Raw genomic sequence first — 19,552 nt, forward strand, 5'->3', positions numbered from 1 at the left:
TCATTTGAAATGTATTTTTTTGTTTGTTTTTTTTATTATTTTTAAACAAAATTAATCGCTGTCTTTTACTTTTTAATTGAAATGAAAAATAGTGAAATCACATCTTCTCACAAGGTGAGATGCCTGAAATGTTAAAACAGCAACTTTCTTTGCCAAAGCAGCCTGAGAAACCACAGGAGACTGACTGCAACCTGGTTTACACAATTTACACGAGTCACAGCGTAATGACATAATCGCTGTGCTGCACAAACCTGTCTTGCTCTAAAAGGCCATCGCCGTTCATCATTTGGCGATATTGTATCCCAATTTAAGAAGGGATGTGCCAATTAAACAGCATAAATAGCATTGGGAAGAACCGTATCCCAGTTCTGTCACATTTAAGCAGAAATCCTGATTTATCAGTGTCCTGATTTCAGAGGTGCCGACTGTACTATATATCCCCTCTCCCTTCCATTTTATTATATGTGGTTTTCACTGCATATGCTATAATGTCCCCCCCCCCACCCCCCAGTGTTGTTGACATTCTATAAATCATGAAAAATCCTCTGTATGCACTTAACATGTAAACGTATAAATATAAGCATGTCAGCGACATTTAGTAACTACATCAACAGATGATCAATGTTGTTGAAGCTGACACCCTGGGATCATTCAAGAAGCTGCTTGAGATTCTGGGATCAGTAAGCTACTAACAACCAAATGAGCAAGGTGGGCCGAATGGCCTCTCATTTGTAAACTTTGTTATGACAAAAAAATGCAAATTTGACGCACTGTTATTTTCATTAAATAGGACTTCTATCTAAATATTGTTAAAAATGTAAGACAGAGTGTCTCCATAATGTGCATCACCGGATTCTGATGCTCATGTCTAAAGAAGGTCCTTGGCAAGATTCATTGGAATAAACAGGCATGTACAAATATAAGTTTGACATAGACAGCCGAAGTGTGTCCTTGTAACAGAGATCGAATGACGCTTGGTGTTAGATCTCCCTCACAACCTGAGAGGGTACTAGATAAAGGGAGCAGAGCACCCTGGACTAAAAGGCATGACACTTTATTCCCGTGGGTAGGTGGAAGTCGGCCGGCTAGAAAAGGGACTGAGCTACGGTACCCAAATGGGAAACAGCATGGCATCCGTGGATTTGAGAAGCGGATGCGCTCGTTAACCAAGGGATTATGAGGGAGGGTATAAAATAGGGGTGTAGCAAAGTAATCTGTTCCTTAGTAAATGGTTAGAAAAACAACCTAAAAGGAGTCCCTGCATTTTAAAGAAACTGTGAGTGTTCTGTTAGTCTGTCTTGTAAACATTGTTTGTTTGTTTCATCTGTTTTCAAGATTACTTGCATGATCCGGAGCTGCAACCACAGGCCAGCATTGAACCCGGACACCAGCACTTTACTTTCTGCTAGGAAGTGTCTTTCCACCACCAGCACTTAATTCACGCACCGCAGCAACTATGTCTGTGTCTTTGTTTTGTGTGGGTGATAAAACTGGAGTTTTGGTTGCAGGTCAAACCCGTGGGATTAGACAAACTGAAGTGATACATGCCGCTGTATCGCTTCTGTCATTTATTATTTAAGGTATTCGCCATAAGGCTCTGGACATTGTAAACCATTTCAGTAAACACCTTTGCACCTGTTTGTAATTGCCTGTGTAATTTGTACCTGCACTGAACTCGCCTGTATCTACTCACCACTTAGTCCTTAACAGTTCTCTACAAATGTGGGGAAAGAAATGAAGCATGACACACAGGCTGATGGGTGGTCAGTTGATTTTTTTTAATTTTGAAAATGTATTTCATTTAAAAAAAAACAAAAAAAAAAAACACATTTTGAATGGGACTAATTTGCCTCATTGTTGTTACAACTACTTGTTAAGTGCCTAACAAATCCAGCTGGAGACTTCCAGTTCAGAAGCTGGTAACATACCTTGCTTACTGTAGGTTCTTACTGTTCGTGAACAGAAGATTGGCTTTGCAGTAGGGTTGGGAATTTAGAATAATAAATACTCATTCTATATATACCTGTAATTAATCATTACAGTGACAGGTCCTTAGAACGCATTAGCAGCAACCACATGTAGGGACACGTAGATAAATACATCAACAGTAACATTGAAGAAACATCTAGGCATCTAATGGATTCAAAGTAAAAAATAAATAAAAAATCTTCCAAATTATTTGTTTTGAGTGTGTGTGTATGCCAAGAGCATTTAGATGTAACAGTCAATCGTTTACCTTTGTAAAACAGCATGGAGTAAAGTTTCGTTTTCCCGTATGCTGAGAGAGAGAGAGAGAGAGAGAGAGAGAATATTTATGTTTTTTATTTAAATAATTCTACCCGAATTTTTTTTTTTTGCCAAATTCTGAGTATTCTTCCAAAGTAGCAGATGGGTGCTTGCATTTTAAATGATTGAGCATTTAACTGCATCAAGATGCTTAATTTAATAGTATCACTTGATTAACTTTAAAACAATATATTAGTCTTAATTGGTTACACTTTCTGCTTCCCATAATGACTAACGTGCTTTACAGCCAATGATATGCTTTGACCCCGAAGTCACAGCTGAGGTGAAAGAACCTTGTAAGTGTAACAGAGTCTAAAATCAAGGCATGCAGACTGAGTTTTCTTTAACCTAGTATGGTATGTGCTTTTTTAAAAAAAATTTAAATACATTTGCAATAGTATGTGCTGCTTTCAAAACTACACGTGAGACCTGCAAAGCAAATGCATAATAGGTAAGATCCATTAAATTATTTCAAAAGCTAGAACCCCTTTTAATAATGCAGAATACAAAGCCGCCTCTTCCACTCCTCCACCCACTCGTCTTCACTCAGGTCTGACTGCCTCCTCTTCGGAGTCACAGATCTTTTAATGAAACAATGAAGTCTGGTCTGTCTTTTTTTTTTTTAAAGAATTATTTTTCTGATTTGTTTCTTGTATGTAGATTTTGAAGTAACATTTTCCAACCATTTTCCTACAGACAATGTTGTTATTGTATCCCATTCACTTACATTCAGCCCATTTATTGTAATCTGCAACAATGAATTGAGCATATCAGTTTCAGGCCAAGCATTAGTAATTGTTGCAGAGAGAATGTTAGGTTATTCTCATAACCCCAGTTCCCTGAACTAGAAATCTAACCATTAACCTTCAAGGTCGCTGCCCTGCGAAGGAAAAAATGACACCACGATCTGTGAGTGCAGTCCTTTTGTGCCCTAGGGAGCAGGGCCACGACTGCATCACAGGATCAAACAGCAGCTTTGGTTACAACTTTCAAGATTTGTGTCTTTAGGAGGTAAATACCCATTCGGTAATGGTTACATTTTGTACTTGAAAGGGAACTATTTCTGCTGCTTCTACTATATTGGGTAAAAATACACAAGTTCACATTTGAGCGTCAAAAGATTACGTTTAAATTTGAAATGTCTTCATGGTATCTTTTTTTTTCCTTTCCTTGTTGCTCCACCTCTAAGGCTCCCGGCCTTCCACCTGGACCAAGATCTTTTAATCTTTGCACTCCCTGTGGCAGAGCAGAGCTCTGCCCTTTATAAATTGGCAGTTATGGGGTTAAAGACATGGGGTTAAAGACATTCATAAAACAAGAATGGACTGGAGACCTCGGCTCATAGTGGGAAACTAAAGGCCCCTCGAGAAGAACTAAAGTTACTTCCAGGGGCTTCTGGCATTATAATCCCGTTAGTAACTGTAGTGCTTCCCTTGGGGGCCATGCCTCTTCTCCAGTTCATATTTACTCTAAAAAAAAAAAAAAAAAAAAATACATGGGCTTCAGTGAGTTGCAAGATAATAATTCCATTTAGGGTTTCTGTGACATCATAAATTACGAGATCGAAGGTTGAGTAATTTATAAACTGTCACAGAAACCAGAGATGGAATTATTTTCCTGTAACTCATTGAAGAGGCCCATCCTATTATTTTTTTAATACATGGATACCCTTGTGATGCTAATATTAAAGAAGACGAGGTTCAGCAGTACAGTTTTATTTTATCAGGGTTTTCATAGACATCCTATGATTACTGTAGAATGCTAAATCTCTGCAATCTTTTTTCTTTATTCAAATTTAAAGGATTCAGCCACCTAAAAAAAAAAAATTGAAAGTAGTAAGTTGAAAGTTTACAGCCTTGACAACAGATGTTGAAGTCTATCTTGTTTTCCCTTCCAGTTTGACTTCCCCTGCACAGCCCAGGGTCATGCCACTCTAGCCCCTCTGATGAAGGCTGTTCAGTGGTTTTGTTTTTGTAGAAATTACTGAAAGTAATATGCAAAAAGCAATATAACCTAAAATGCTGCATATGGGTTCTATTTCAGGGCAAAATTGAACTTTTGAGTCACAACAGACAATATGCCTTGGTTCAAATCTACATTTTGTTGTGACCTAATTTTAAGTCTTGTTTGAGTATTCGCATACCAAATCCAGCATTTTGCAAACATTTATCAACTGTGGCAGACTGAAAATAATGAGATTAATTCTTTGTGACATGAACAGTAATGTGTAGTATTTTGTCCACCTTATACTAATATTTCCCTTTTAACTTCAAATTAGTATTTAACAAAGCCCAACACAGAATAGGTGAGTCTGACAGTGTTTTCAATAAACCTTTTAGAAAATGTAAATTGATACATATTAAATTGTGTTTCCTTAGTGTCACAATTTCACTTTCCAATGTAGTCTAACTGTCAAACTACTGCAGCCATGTAGAATTTTTTGTTTTAACATGATTGCAAGGTAAAAGGAATATATACTTTTCATGACAGTAAACCCAGATTGTCTCTAAGCAAATACAAGAAAAGCTCATTAAGTGCTCTGGCTATTGCTGAATCGCTGTCCCATATAACTTTGAAACTTTCTACTGTAGCTACTAGTTTTTTTATAACATTGAAGGAGTTCTCACAAATACTTACCATTAGACTTTTAATTTTTTGCCTGTTCTCAAACAGGTACATGCACTACAGTAAATTGTCAACTTGCCTTTAAAAATAAATAAATACTGCAGGGAAGCCAAATAACTTCTAGGTTTACATGTTACCTAAATTGCTGCAATACAGTAGGCCTATATTTACTTTCAGAAACCTATTTTGTACAAGAACTCAAAATTAGGCCCATTCAAAAATGTATGTTGGGATTTTAAATGTATATAATATGTTAACCAGGACATTAAATTGCAAATGTAAGAATTTAAGAAGCCAGATAGTTCAGACCTAAATGTCTATGGACTCAGTATGGTAGTAATGTCTGGATGAGAAATTTGCTTGCAGTTGGCTTTTAAAACACAGTTTTTCTTGTTTTCAACTCAACACTTTAATGACTGGATTTGTTGAATGAAAATATATATATAATAATTATATATAGATATAACTATATTTATTTTATTTATTAAGTACTTTTTAAAGGCAATGACTCTACAAGTGTCAGCACACCCCTCCTTATCCACCCCTGTGGAGTGTAATAAGGCTGCTGATGTATTCAAAGTAGCCTGAGGACCTAAACTCAAGCCTCATAATTTCCCTGATTTCATGGGAAAGGATAATCTGCGGCAGCCATAGAGCGCTCTCCGGCGTGTACCTGGTTTGGCATTCTGTACATACTTCAGGTTGGAAGTGGAGCTAGATAGAGTAGGAATTGGGAGTTCAGCAGAACAACAACTGATTTTGAACTTCTGCTTCACCTTAACAGATTGTAATAGTCCTTTACATTCAACGACACACATTTCATTGCGAGTAGTCTGATGCCACTGTGTGGGCTCAGCATGTGCAGTTGCAGAACTGTACAATACTTTTGCTGTGTAGAGATACCCTACAATGTAGAGTCATAACCACTGTTCTATTTTTATTTGTATTTATTTTATTTTTTTACCCTTGCTATTCACTACCAGGTACTGCATTTTTTTTTTTTTTTTTTTTTTTTTTGAAGTGTGTGGTTTTTTTTTTTTTTTTTTTTACTTTGTTGTAAAGCGCTATGCGGTGGCTTTGCCTCTGACGGCTGTTTTAACAGGGACTGTATTGTACTCTGCTTTGGTCTTATCAGTTAGTCAACAAAGCTTCATTACCTGTTGTTCTCTCTTGGCAACTAAATGGTCACAGTGGAGGCTTTCATACTGGAGATGCCTTTCCACTTCTTCTTGAAATAGTGAACTGATTTTTTTTTTTATTGTACAGACACATTGTGGTGTTTAACCCTGGCTTCAATGTTGCGTTCACCAGGGCAAGCATTTGCAAGTATTCCTGACCATTTTTTTTGAAGGTTGCAAACATATTTTATCGCTGTCCTGAAAAGATTTCAATGTTGGTTGTCAAATATTAGGCTTTTTAAAGGATGGAGGCCATATGTCCCCACTGCTTCAAATAAAAATAAGTACATATAGATATTTTAATCAGTTGAATGTCTATATGAGGTTGTATTAAATGGTCCTGAAACTGGCTTTCCATTTAACTTGGAGATATCCAAGGAAGATTTTCATTTCACTCAGGGAGTATTAACCTTTGATTTTTAATATGGATGCGCTAACCCTGTATTTTAACTCTAACTTTTATTTTAAAAGTGCAAGTGAGCTTAGGAACAGACTGCAGCACTGAATCAAGTGGACCATAGTTAAAAAGAACATGGCTAAACAGTTTGCTGCAGAGCACAATGCATTTCTATTGTTCTAAAAGCAACTATACATCAGTAATACAAAGTTCTACTTTGGCTAAAACTGAAAGTTTCTGACATCAGTAACATACAGTAGTTTTCACCCAGGGAATAAACTGCTTACCATTAACAAATGTAAATTGAAACAAAGTAGTAGTCATTTTGTACTTCTGAGGGAAAATAATAATAAAAAAAAAACTGGCCAAATACTGTTTTCTATAATTTTATCTCTGTACTGTCATCCTTAGTAGTTTGTAGTCTCTAGTCTAGAGGAACTTCTACACTTCCATGCAGATGGAGTCCTTGACTGTACTGTGGATAATTATAATGCTGAGAGTCCTTGGCATTGCATTGAAGGATGGCTTTAATAAGATTTAAAGTAATTGAAAGCCAGGTTATTGGAGCCTTATATCAAAGCCAGTGTTATAATACAGAGCCTGAATTATTTTAACCCAGTGATGCCAACTACTTCAGCTGTGTGAAATTGCTTTGTAATACTTTGTAGTGTTTTGATACTGCCTCAAATCTAATGTCTATTGATATGGTAAATAATATAAACATAGTATGCGGTCTGTGGTATCAAATGTGGTCAGTACTATCCCCCCCCTTACAGGGATGTATTGCCAAAGAAGGGGACAATGAGAATGCGCCTATTCTACATTAAGTTAACAATGGCTACAAATTCCGGGCATTTCCAATAGTATAAATAATAACTTAACACACAAAAAACTATTTACACAGAGCTGTTCTACTAAATTCAAAACTGAAAAACAATTACGTTCAACCAGAAATGAAGAATCATATTAAATTTAAGTCTAGTCTTACTATTCATTTTAAGTAACATTTTTATGCTAAATATTTTTCCAAGATATTTTGCAGGAAAAAAAAAAGCTATAAAAATCTACTGTAAGTGCTCCAGAGCGTGTTGCAGACTTTGAACTCGGATCTGCTTTTTCTTGCGCTGAGGCAGAGTTAGTAGCCGACTGTATACTGCATGTTGCTATGTGAAGTATGCAGAGGAAAGTAGTGTTAAGAACCGATATAGCAGGGTCCCTAACAGTGCGCGTTATCCATAAGAGCGTGGAATACAAGAAACTCAGTACAGGAATGACAAAGTGAGTGAATCCATCGGAGCTCATTTCACACCGGTGCACGGTTAGATCCGAACATTGCGATAGAAAGTGAATTTAAACTAAAATAATGTTAGCTAGAATAATTGATATTTCACACCTGTACCAATTAGCCTTTTAAAATATTATTTTTTATTATTATTTGTGAATCTAGTCCTGATAAAAACTGATTGATAATGGCACTGGCATATCTAGATTAGTACCAGCATGTTAGCAAGCTTTAAGTCAGCCCTGTCTTTCTTAATTGTACAGCGGTTTTGTAGTGTGGACTAAAGACTGGGGGGATACTTTAAGTTGAGACTATACTACCAAGCTCACTCCAGATTTCAGCTTCTGGCAGAGGTGGTTTAATGTATTCTCCATGAACATAATGTAGTTGAAAAAAAGAGTGGTGTTGCAGTGTGTGTAGTTGTCTCCAGTTGGTAATGGGTGCCATGGAGATGTCCTTATCTCACTATTTCCATAGAAAAATTAAAACTTTACAAAGAGCAAATCTTTACTGATGTCGGACAGAGATCCTTTTTTATACCCTCTAAATTTGCATAAGGTATTCATTTTAATGTGTACTTACTCCTCGTTTTATAACTGCTTTTGCACTTAATTACTTGTGCTGCCCGTTTCATAAAACTTTTTCCATTGCTGATTTCTCAGGCCAATTAAGTATCATTTAATAATTAAATATTATTGTGGGAAACAGGAGAGTTCGCAAAAGATCTGTTGAGCATGTCGTTAAGCTAACTGATAACCACCAAGCATTATTCAAAACGTCACCAAAAAGGTAGAAGCATTTAGATGCCACTTTTGCTCTACTGAGCCGGGCAACCACAATTTTGTTCCTTATCATATCAGAATCTGCCTAAATATAAAAACAGAACTTAAACTGACTTCTGCTGCTCCTTTCTCACTCCCCACGTGGACAATCTGATTCGATTAGACGTGCGTGACATTGACAACATTCTCACCGTTATCTGTGTAAACTGTCCGGTTCACCCCAGTATAACAGAGTATGTAAAAAAAAAAAAAAAAAAAAAGTCAGAAGAGGCTTTTTCAGTTTGGATTCACCCATTCCAAAAAAACAAAGGAAAGCGGCAGTTAACAAGAGTATCCCCTTGACATCAATAGTCTGGGATGAGTGAGGGGTATTTCTCTGGCGTACTCCATCGCTAAATTCTAAATTTAATATCTTGTTAGGTCATTGCCTGTTATATTATAAAATCATAATTTTTTAACAGTTATTTAATTTCACTTTTGTATCCACATTGTTTTTCACTTTGATAGAATCTGGAAAGTGGTACACCGTCAGAATGCGGTATGCGTACCAAAACTTGACTTGTGTAACGTCATTAAGTGGTACGCTGTCAATTGTGGTACAGACGCAATCAATTGCGACCTGATGGGTGTTTTCATATTGTCAAAAAGAGATTTACCATTAACTATACATTTATTTTTTGCAATCTTAAACTGGAAACAGACAATCAATTTCTCTAAAAATGGTTGCCACCAAATTCGCCAAAACGCACCCAAACATCAAACTGCTTCTGTTTGCAAACCATTTAACCAATCCTAACTTGGTAGGCATCATCCTGGGGACAGTGGAATTCAAATATGGCCAAGTGGTGTTCTTTCATAAAACAATATGACCGTCAGACCTACATTTTTATTCTTTTAAATTTAAAACCGCTTCAGTTGAAAAATGGTTTATTTGATTACAATTGACTTTTTCAAAAATTGCGTTTGTGCGTAAACCAATATCGCCATCTGACACATTTTTAAAATTTCTTACAAAGTGCAGATTGGTTAATGGTTACTATAGAGCACATATAGGAAACCACATGTGCTCTATCCAAAAATGACCATGCCTGTGACCTTTGACCTCTCCTTTGTTAAATGTAACTTTAACTTATAACATCATGTAGATAGGGTCGTGTTTACTATGGTATTTAAAGTTGTATAAAGCATCATGAGATAATGCACTATTTTGAATTGAAACCTCTCCATAAAACTGATCTGTTACTGACTCTTATGCTGCTTGCCAAAAATTCCAGCTGGTACTGAGCTTGGAAGCTGTAAAACTGCCTGGCAGTTCTAGTAGATAATAATAATAAATACTAATAATAATAATAATTGTTATTATTGTTATTATTAATAATAATAATAATATTATTATTATTCAAAGCCCATGGTTGGGAAGCCTGTTATATTTCTTTCTGCCAACAAAACCTTAAGTTGCATAAAATGAAAACCGTTGCATGAAATCTCAGTTGTAGACACCAATGGGAACTAATGTTCACAGCTGAATGAACATGATTGGTCGCGTGGTTTGGCAACCACATTGAATTTTACGACAATTTTACAAACATCATCTTGTCGGAAACCACTTATCGCAGAGTTCTGAAACTTGGTGTACATGGTTAGGGATTATCCAAAATGCACTGTGCTCAAAATGAAGCTCATTGGTTCAGTGGTTTGGTGGCCATGTTGGATAACCTAATTCACACACAAATGTTGTCTTCTCTAAAACTGCTAATTTGATCAAAGCAAAACTTGGAATACATGATCTAATTATTTTTATTTTGTTTTAAAGTTTGATCAAATGAACTTGCTACAAAAAAATGGCTCCCATGGGCCAATCAAATTTCAGCATTGCGCTAGTTGCATAAAGTGAACACTGTTGACTTCACAGAGTAGTGGAGGCCTATTGGAAGTAATGTGTGCTTGCGAACAAGTGGGTTGATTTGCTCAGGTGTACAGGTGTTGCAGGTGCTTTAGAAATGACAAACTCCATAGAGGGTAGATAGGGTCATGGCTACTATAGAACCCATATGTGCCCATATAGGCATTGGCCGTGAACTTTGATCTCTCCTTAAGGTCAGATGGAAAACTAGCTTATAACTCCTTACAGAGTGCAGATAGGGACATTTTATAATGGAGCACAGGTATATTTATCCAAAAAGGTCCTTGACTGTGACCTTTTACCTCCCCTTAAGTTAAAATGTAAAACTTGCTTATAACTCCTTAGAGTGCAGATAGGGCCATGGTGACCTATGGAACGCACATGGGAAACCATATGGGCTCAATCCAAAAATTTCCCTTAACATTGACCTTAGACCTATGAAGTTTGTTAAAAGTAAAGTTGCTGCATCAAAAACATGGAGGCCATGAGCAAATCAAATTTTAGCATATATTGTACTATTAATCTATGGTAGAATATAGTACAGTCTTCAAAGGCCAATGGGATGCTGTACCACAGGGGAAAAACGGTCATAGTTTTTTTTTTTTTTTAAATCTCCATACAAATCTGGTATGCATTTTCATGGTGACCCCTCAATTTCCCTTTTTTTTTTATGAAATCGCAAATTGGGTAGATTCCTAATTATGCTATTTAAAAGCATAGTACATAATACTGTATTTGAAAACGGATCCTGTTCTTGTCATTGTTATTATAGACAACAAATAATGATTCTGATGGCTTTGCAGCTGCTGTCTAAGAGGCCTTTGGGTTGCCATGGTTAAAACGGGAGAATTTGTTCATCCAGAAACCCAGGAGTCCACCAGAGACATTAACTGCTTTAGTGGCATGAGACCAGAGCCCAGCAGCAGTGATCCCTGTAATTTTTTTAAGCGCAGCTTTTAGAAATGGTTAAATCTGGACTGTAGTAATTACACAGACCACATCATTTGCTTTTACCAGGGGTCTCCACAAAGCGCTTTACATGATTAAAAAAAAAAAAAACACATACAATTTATCTATAATCAACAAATAAAACACACACACACACACACACACACACACACATATATATATATATATATATATATATATATATATATATATATATATATATATATATATATATATATATATATATATATATATATAAAAAAATCAGCAATAAAATACACATAAAATAACAGAAGCGAGAGAATATCACTTTAAAAATTTATGTAAGCCAAGCTATGCAAGTGTTTTTTTAAACAAGATTTAAAAGCATCGACAGAAGGAGCTTCCTTTATAGTACTAGGCAAATCGTTCCATAATTTCGGTGCAATGTAGCTGAAGCATCTACCACCTGAGTTTTGTTTCTGAATACTTGCTATGGAAAGTAGCCTGCCATCCTGTGATCGAAGTGGATGATTAGGAACTGTCACAAGGACGACCGGAGTGGGTGGCGTCAGACCAGAAGCAGGAAAATAAACAAAGACAGAGGTGGAGTTTGGTGGAGCTGAGCGAATGGTCTCGCTCAGCATTTAATGAATTAACAGGCAGACAGAAAATAAACGGTTGGAACAATACAAAAACAGGACACGGCACATTCACCAAAATAAATAGATAAACAAAACGGACTAAACAAAACAAACAATGGACAAACAAACAAACACGGTGAGCTTCTATCTAATGATTACTTTTGTTATTATTTCTACCTCCGTCTCCTATCCTGTTCTCCACTCACCGAACACCCAACCGCGAATATGTGACAACGTGCATGTATATATACTGTTGTGCTGGGATTCAATTACCAATTAATTATTCACTTGAATCCCAGCACGTGAATTAATAAAGTGCAATTCCCCGTGCTCACATATTACTACATTTTACTTGCACGTGAAGTGCTGTGCAATCCTCGTGCCTAAATAAACATATAAATTTTAAACACTCGTGTTACACAGACCTGTTTATATCCTGTGTACCAATGTCTATACACCAACATTTAAACACACCACACGCAACACATAACAGATAATATACACAGGGGCGGGCACTTATGGCGTCACAGGAACGTATGGTTTTAAAAGATCCTTTAAATAGGGTGGAGCTAAGCCTTTTAGTGCCTTATAGGTTAATAATAGCACCTTCTAAAGTCTATCCTAAATCGAACAGGGAGCCAACGCAAGGATGCCAGCACAGGGGTGATATAATCTCGTTTCTTACTCCCAGTTAAAACTCTTGCAGCAGCATTCTGTACAAGTTGCAGACTTGATATAACATTGTTACTAATACCGGCAAAAAGGCTGTTACAATAATCAATCCTTGAAGATATAAAAGCATGCATCAATCTCTCTGCATTCTGCTTGGAAAGCATACCTCTTAATCTAGCTGTGTTTCTTAAATGAAAAAAGGAAATTTTTCTAACATTTTTAATGTGTGACTCAAAGGAGAGCTCTGGATCAAAAATGACACCTAGGTTTTTTATCTCTGCTGTAGAATCTGCACAAAGACTGTCAAGTAGAAAATCAGATGAATCAATGTTCTTGTATTGCTTCTGAGGTCTCATTATCATCAATTCTGTTTTTTCTGAGTTTAGCATTAAAATGTTTTTAAACATCCAGTGTTTAATGTCAGCAAGGCAGGTATTCTAAATATTAGCAGCAGATACATCACCCTGTTTGAGAGACAGGTAAAGCTGAGTGTCATCAGCATAGCAATGAAAATGAACTCTGTCTACGAATGATATTTCCCAAAGGTAACATAATAGAGAGAACAGAATTGGGCCAAGAACTGAACCTTGAGCAACCCCAACATGTAACCTTTGACATAAGAGGTCTCCTCCTCGACTTTAACAAACTGAAACCTATTAGAGAGATAGGATCTGAACCAGGACAAGGCAGTACCTGACAATCCCACTAAATGTTCAAGGCGATTAATTAAGACTGAGTGATCAATGGTGTCGAAAGCAGCATTTAGATCCAGTAGAACAAGTACTGAAGGCGAGCCAATGTCAGAGGTCAACAACATATGATTTACCACTCGAATCAGTGCCGCCTCGGTGCTATGATTAGGCCTGAAACCTGACTGAAATTTATCAGAAATGTTCTGTGAAGCAAGAAATCTCTTTAATTGTTCAGCCACTATTCTTTCTAACACTTTGGACAAAAAAGGGAGATTAGAAATAGGCCTGTAATTATTAAGCACTTGGGATCGAGGATAGGCTTCTTGAGCAGGGGTTTTACTACATCAGTCTTCAAATAATTTGGAACAATACCTGGTAAGAGTGAGCTGTTAATAATATTTAAAACTGTGTTGTTTATTTTTGGATGTACTTTTCTCAAAAGTGTAATAGGAATGGGATCTAATGCACATGTTGTGGGTTTTGTCTTTTTAATTATGGCATCCAGCTCTGTTCACTTGTCAAGCAAAAGTGCGGTAAGGTTTGGTTGGGTTCAGATGGAGGTACATTTTCATCTTACTTCAGCCGTGTCTCAGCTAAAGTTAAAAAAAAGTTTGTTTCAAGAATGAAGTCATTCATTAAAACAGTCTTTTTAGCCAAAGATATTATATTTAATAAGGCAAAACGAAGTGTGAATGGTGCAGAGCATGAGAAGTTGACAATGGATATTGTACTAACTTTGATTAAATTCTTAGTACAAGAGCTGGGGGAAAAGGCTAAACATTTTAAACAGGGGACTGATATAACTTGAATTGGATAAGTCACTTCAGGAATTTGATTAAGTGCCTGGAATGAAGCATTCAGTCAGAGATTTGTATAATAGTTCTCTATTTTCTGCTAATCTGAATGAACCTCTCCTGTTTGGATGCAGACCATCTTTCTTAAAGAACCCTGGTCTTTCCCAGAAACTGTCCCAGTTATCAATGAAACCCAGATTCTCTAAGGCATACCACTTAGCTAGCCAGCTGCTAAGAGAAAACAGTCTGCTAAAAGCCTCACAACCCCTCCTAATGACAGGCAGAGGGCCTGAGACAATTATATTCCTACCCAATGTTTTTAATTTCTGACAAATGGATTTAAAGTGTTTCTTGAGTGTCTCAGATTCTCTAAGTTTAATATATTTAGTGCCCACATGGACAATCACAGTGGATGCTTGTATATGGTTCTCCAGTAAACATTTCAGTCATTTTCTTAGTATTCTTGAAAGCTGTGCTGACATTTTCCATCTGACAATATCAAGGACTCTTTTGCCTGGAAAACATTTCAGTCATTTTCTTTGTATTCTTGAAAGCAGTGCTGACATTTCTAATAATGGAGTCACCAACTAAGAGTATTTCACCAGAATTGGATTCATGTTTGTTACAATCAATAAGGGCATTAAATCTATTTCTGAGCATGAGTTTAGGGGAAACAGGAAAATAAGCTTTGGCCTTGGATCTCCTTCTAACAGATATCCAGAGATCTCCACGCCTCTGGGGTGAAGAAAAACACTATGGCCCCCTGTAACAGTATGGCGTGTATGGTGATGTCAGACACGGAAGAAGCACTCAGTACTGCCAGGTGAAACGTGAATTGCGCTGTTGCGCAGTTTAATCTATAAACGGAAAATAAGGTTGCAAGACAAACAAAACACAGAACATGGCACTGGTAGCCAAAACAAAGAGATAAAACAAAATGAACTAACACTAAACAAACAGTGGACTAACAGACAAACAAACACGGTGAGTCAAGACAGTTCTAACTACGTTATTTTACTTTGTTTACTCTCCTTCTCCATGCCCATTCTCCACTCACTGAACAACCCCGAGTGAGTAAAAACATGCTGCTTTTATGCAGCTGTACCGAGATCTGATTACTAATCAATCATTCAATTTGAGTCTCAGTACAACAGCACATGAATTAATAAAAGTGCAATTCCCCGTGCTCACATATTATTACTTTTTACCTGCACGTGAAGAGCTGTGCAATCCTCGTGCCTAAATACAAGTATACATTTTAAACACTCGTGTTACACAGACCCATTTATATCCTGTGTACCAATGACTATACACCAACATTAACACACTACACGTAACATACAACACAAATAAATAGCCTAGGGCCGGGGCACTTTGCCACACCCCCCTTGAGTAGTTGAGTTGGCCACAGGGGCAGGTTCCCCCAGAACCGGAACAGGGCCTGCGGATTCCCCCAGAATCTGTACAGAGTCTGCGGAACCAGAGGCCCCCTCTGCCCTTATACCAGTGCCAGAGACAGGCCATATTGTTGAAATGTTGTTAAAGCTGTAGTCAATAATTTGCTCAGACTTGATGATTTCTCTGAGGGTCGATATATGTCTTTCTAATACAAGTACTTGATCCATCAGGTCTTGGTTTACCTTACATTTTTCACATGTAAAATTGCTTATAAGTTAACAACTACAAACATATTACATGCTAAGCATTGCATTGCTTTCACATCATTATCAGTTAATTCCATAGGTGACATTTCAGTCAAAATAAATAAATAAATACATTTTAATTACCTTTGTGAGGAAAGAATCAAATCTAGGCAGCATCTCAAGAGTCTGTTAAAACAACAAGTGATGATTGTAGAATGTATGGTCAAGTGTGTTACACAACCAAACATACAATAGGCCTCAAAGACCAGGTTTGTTTCCTGCAGAACCTCCTTCTGATTTGGGATCTGTTGTTGCAATCTTGAGTCTCTTGTTATAGTGAGTGGATTGCTGGCCTGTGTAAAACAGAGCCTTCTCCTGGTCTGGATCTCTTGTTGCAGTGAGTGGATTGTTGGCATGTGAAGAACAGAGCCTCCTCCTGGTCTGGATCCAGGCTATAGGGCAACAAAAGGTGAACATTTTGAAAGGGGTGGATTGCAGGCCTCTGTGGGCCCAGAGCTTTCTGCCACCTGAAGCATCCTGGAAATAGAGGGGTGGATGGAGGTGTATTAGAGGGGTCTTCAAGCACAGAGCTTTCCTGCATTGGTTAGACAACAAGCAGTGGAAGGTTTGAAGAGCATAGACACCAGGCAAACTGAAACTCTGGTGCTTTCAGTTTGGTCTACTGCCAAGACTGCTGTGACCACTGACTGTGTATGAGTTTTCCTTGACAACAGTTGAGAAGCTGGAAGCTTCAATCAGTTCATATGTCAGGAAATGATTGGGTATTCCATGCTGCCTCAGCAGAGTGGGACTTTATGGTAAAGGAATACTGCAGCTACCAATCTCTAACCAAGGAGTTTAAATGTGACAAAATCTGACTGGAAATGACATTATTAGATTCACGCGACAAATGTGTAAGGGAGGCAGCACCTGTGTTGAACACTGGAAGAAAATGGCTTTCAAAGAAAACTGTGGAAAATGTTAAGGCTGCCCTTGGGGCAAGTTCAGCATGGAAAAGGAGGTGTTAGTCTCAGTTCAGCTCCTCCTACATGGCACAAGGCAACCCCAGCTCAACGGAGGAAGCTGGTAGTCGATGAGGTGCAAAAGCAGGAGGAGAGGATCAGGTGTGTAAAGGCTGTTTCCCAGGCCAAGCAGGGAGAATGGATGAGATGGATGAGATGGAAGAGTGGAACAACGCAAGATTGGCTGGCAAGACCTGTGGACAATGGAACAGAGCGGATCAGTTTCCTCATCAGATTAACTTATGATGTTCTCCCATCACCACAGAACCTAAACCTCTGGGTGGGTGTGGATCCCTCATGTCCTTTATGTGCAACATTAAGGCATTTTGACAGGAAGTAAGGTGGTACTTAGCCAAGGACGGTTTACTTGGCACCATGACCAGGTGCTGCAATGTTTGGCCTTAGCATTGGAAGAAAGGCGTAACCTTACCAATAAGTTGCCACCAGTTCCATCAAAGCATTACACACAAAAGACAATATTTCTGTCCAGGAGAGCAACCACCAAGAAAAGGTGTTAAAATCAAGCCTCGCCCAGGACCACTGGAAGCTGCTAGAGACTGGAAAGTGCTGGCAGATGTTGGTCAACGGCTTATTTTTCCACTTGAGATTGCCACCACTAACCTTCGACGAGACATTGTCTTGTGGTCTGGACCAGATGCTGTGGATGAGGTGTATGAGAGGAAGAAACTTCGGTATGGTCAACTAGCTGCTGAAGCAGAACAGCGAGGATGGAGAGTCCGAGTTTACCCCCTGGAGGTGGGTTATCGAGGATTTGTGGCACACTCTACAATCTGGTTTCTCGGAGATGTCTGGTTCAGTGGCCAAGAGTTGCATCGCACAGTGAAGAACTTACCTGAAGCAGCAGAAAGGAGCAGCAACTGGTTGCAGTTGAGATGTTAAGATTCTGGATGGGGATCTCAAGCACAGTAGAAAGAACGCAACGCTGATGTACGGGTAAGTAAGCTGGGCTGAGCTGAGTGGGTGAAGCCGGGACGCCGGAATCACTGTTGAGCCGCCTTGATGTGGTGGGCTAGTCAACAAAATACCGAGGATGGAAGGTGCCCACTTGAAGACCCCAGAGATGTACCCTACTTAGCTCAATCCAGACGGTTGTCATGCTGATGCGCTGGGGAGACCGCAGTGGGTTGATTCCCCGGAGCCAGCATCACAGTCGTTGTGTGTGCTGATGCGCTGGGGAGACAAAATAAGCTGAGCCCTGGAGCCAGCATTACACTTCAGCAATCAACACCAGACAGAAGGATATTTACATCACCATATGGAAAGCAACGCAAATGAATGGAGATGCAGATGGATCACATTAGTTTACTGCAAAGCTACGTCTTAGTTGGTGCTTATCTTGGCGAGAGCCAAGTTCAAATCGACATGAAGTTTAACATCTACTCTCATGTAATGGAAATCAGTAGCGAAAGGGAAAGTCTTTGGACGGGCTGGCCGGGCAGTTCATTTCCAGGGTCGGGAAGTCAGTCAGCCTGGAAGAAGGCGAGACTCCGTTGCAGGAACGTGTTGACCTTGAAGGTAAACGAGGTAGCAGCTGCAAGCAATCCAGGCAGCTGCAATAGTTTACCAAGGGGTCATGCGTAATTGCATATAGGGACCGGAGAATCGTTAATCTTTTCCTTCGTTTTGGTTACAAGATATAACCCGGAAGGACCCGTGCAGTAACCTGTAAAAACATTGTGAGTGTTTGTTTCTTTGTCTGTAATTTGTTACTTGTGCTTTATAGACGGCTTGCACGTTCTGGAGCTGTCGCTAATGGCCAGCATTAAACCCGGGACAACACTACACCATTGTCACTCTAGAAACTGTATCACCCACCACGAGCAGTACAGCGCATACCCAGGGCTGGTGACCGTGCTTGAGTATTGTGGGAGAGATACCCATGTTTATTGTTTAGGGCTGCAAACCCCTGTTATTGTGTTTTATGCATCGCTGTGAATAACCTGAGTTTATTATTTGGTCGGCAGACCTGGATTACAAAAATAAAATACCCTTTTCCATACCAGATTACAAATCTGTCTTATTTCTGCACTGCTACACCTCTGCACCTGTTAATAATCAGCAGCCACTTTGCCAAAATCCCACACCAGTATAGTATGAGTGGGATCTCCCATGTAGGGGAGCAGTGCACTCTGTCTTCACGGTACCTTTTATGTGTACATTTTTGTGCTGTGTTTTTGAACTGTGCAGTGAAGGTGAATCCCCAGCCTGAACAGTAGTGTTTTGTTTCCAGATTTGATTTGTCTGAAACTTATTTTGGCCCCTGTGCCTTTTTGTGTATTTTGTGTTTAATAAATGTGCACTTTGCACTTAAAACTGCTTCTTTCTGTCTCCTGGGTTTGCTTTCCTGCCTCTGACCAGCCTTGATCACAACTCCTACCCTGCTACAACATGTTTCTGGATTTTAATTAAAAGTTTCTGACCAGTCTTGACCGCAACGCTAACTTGCTACAACGTGTTTCTGACCAACCTGACCACAACGATATCCTGCAACATGTTTCTGGATTTTAATGTAGAGGTTCAATAGCAATAATCATGGCATAGGGGTGTGTGGTGTCTGTTCCAGGACTACCTAGATTTTGCATGCATATGGAATAGTGGAGCAAGGTTCTTTTTTAAACTGCTAAACATGTCCTGCAGGTAAACAGATGTGCAGTATGTGCTCTGGGCTGAATCAAATCATTGTG

General features: G+C 38.6%; 1 protein-coding gene across 1 annotated transcript in view; it reads left to right on the plus strand.

Moving 5' to 3' along the window:
- The window catches only part of desi2 (desumoylating isopeptidase 2), a 68,609-nt gene that overhangs the window by 24,423 nt on the left and 24,634 nt on the right, over positions 1 to 19,552 (plus strand). The window lies entirely within an intron of this gene.

Source organism: Polyodon spathula, chromosome 6, assembly GCF_017654505.1.
Source record: "Polyodon spathula isolate WHYD16114869_AA chromosome 6, ASM1765450v1, whole genome shotgun sequence".
Classification (NCBI taxonomy): Eukaryota; Metazoa; Chordata; class Actinopteri; order Acipenseriformes; family Polyodontidae; genus Polyodon; species Polyodon spathula.